The following is a 2,098-nucleotide window of genomic DNA, read 5'->3' as shown; positions in this document are numbered from 1 at the left end:
CCTTAGTCACAATGTGGGTTTTTTTCCCATTTTTTCCTTCTTCCCTTTATTTTTTGGTATCTTAGTTCCCCAACCAGGGATTGAATCCAGGCCACAGCAGTAAAAGTGAGTCCTAAACACTGGACTCCCAGGGAACTCTACCCCCATCCTTTTTTTTTCTTTGCTCAGATATCAGGAGTCAGACTTCCCATAATCTCATCACCATCTGAAATTGTAGTTAATTCTCCCTCCCTTTTGCCTTTCTTACTGCTCTTGCTCTATGTCTCCTATCTCTGGATTGGCCTTACTGTTTGTCAGAATCCTTATTCATACCTAACACTAGAGTAGACATTCTTTAGTCTATTAACACTTTTATCTCATCAGGATTAAAATAAATTGGAGCAGTAACTTTTTTAAGTGGGATTATGAATCCTGGGTTTTAGTCCACAAGTTGGCATATATTAGGTGCTCTGTAAATGAGAGGATCAAGTGACTTTCCCTCCAGACTCAAACATCTTGAGTGTTTTAAGAGGTAGTGTTAATAATTATGGCAGAACAGGAATGGAATTTTATTTTTTACTGCCCTTAAAAATACCATGTGGATAGAAATTTAAAAGAAAGGGTGTACTGATTAGCTTTACATCTTAAACAGGCTTATTGTGGCTAGAGTCTTAAAATGGATTACACAGAGAAAAATGATTTGAAAATGATTGCAGTCCACCACAAAAGATTATCAGTGCTTAACTATAGTGAATTTATTTGAAACGTGGAAAAAAATTTTTCTTTTTTGGTGTGAATAGTTTTCTTTCAAAATTCTGAGCATTTCCTAAGAACTAAACATATTGATGTTGCTATATGTCAGTGTTAAACATTAAAGTCTAGATCAATCTTGTCTTCATTGGATATCCAATTTAGTGAGAAAAACAATAGGAAATAAAAGATAGTGATATATGTACAATCTAAAATTGGAAAAAAAAAAATAGAAAATGTAATATTAATTTGGATTCCTGAATCAGGAAAAGTCACTCATGTAAATGATGTCTTGCAGGAAAATTAAAAGGTGCTCAAGAATTTCAAAGGGTGGCACCAGATCGTTGTGAAGGTGCTCTTAGAAGGTGTTCCTGGAGCAGTGGAGGTTCTCCCCTCAGATCCGGGGTGAGTTAAGTTCTAGTTTCTTGTTACCTCAGCATTGTGAACAGTCAGGTTGCTGAGCTTTCCCAGAGATCTCCCTCATCTCCCTCACCTTCCCTCACCAGGAAAATGGCTGAAATGATGGAGTCTGAGATTGAGCAAAGCTTCCAAACTGTTACTTGGAAGAAAAAGAAGGAACAAGAACAATTCCGTAAACTCTTTATTGGCGGCTTGAGCTCTGAAACCACAGAAGAAAGTCTGAGGAACTACTACAAGCAGTGGGGAAAGCTTATAAGCTGTGAGATCAAAAGAGACCATGCAAGCAAAAGATCAAGAGGGTTTGGTTTTGTCACCTTTTCGTCCATGGCTGAAGTGGATGCTGCCATGGCTGCCAGACCTCATTCTATTGATGGGAAAACAATTGCCCCCAAACGTGCTGTCCCAAGAGAGGAATCTGGACAGCCAGGGGTTTTCCTGACTGTGAAGAACCTGTTTGTTGGTGGAATTAAAGATACCGAGGAACATCATCTTAGAGATTACTTTGAGAAATATGGAAAAATCGATGCCATTGAGATAGTTACTGATAGAGAGTCTGGAAGAAAAAAAGGGTTTGGATTTGTGACTTTTGATGACTATGATCCTGTGGATAAGATTGTGTTGCAGAAAAACCATACCATCAATGGCCATCATGCAGAAGTAAGAAAGGCCTTTTCTCGACCTAAAATGCAACAAGTCCAGAGTTCTAGAAGTGGAAGGAAAGGCAAAGCTGGTTTTGGAGATTCTCCTGGTAATGACGGAAATGTTGGACCAGGATCAGGACGAGGAAGTAGCTTGGGAGGACGATCTGATGGATTAAGAAGTGGTCGGTGGACTTGGTCGTGGTTATAATAGGTGTGGTGGATGACCAGGAAGTGGCAATTTGGGAGTTCGCCCTGGTTACGGAGGAGGAAAAGGAGCTTATGGTGGTGGAGGACTTGGATATGGATAG

General features: G+C 39.6%; 1 pseudogene; it reads left to right on the top strand.

The window, feature by feature from the left end:
* The first annotated feature begins 1,026 nt into the window (after positions 1–1,026).
* LOC122439230 lies at positions 1,027–2,098 on the top strand (annotated as a pseudogene).

The sequence above is a fragment of the Cervus canadensis genome, chromosome 4 (assembly GCF_019320065.1).
Source record: "Cervus canadensis isolate Bull #8, Minnesota chromosome 4, ASM1932006v1, whole genome shotgun sequence".
NCBI classification, from domain to species: domain Eukaryota; kingdom Metazoa; phylum Chordata; class Mammalia; order Artiodactyla; family Cervidae; genus Cervus; species Cervus canadensis.
Note: the sequence above shows the minus strand (reverse complement) of the source record. Positions and strands in the feature narration are given on the sequence as shown.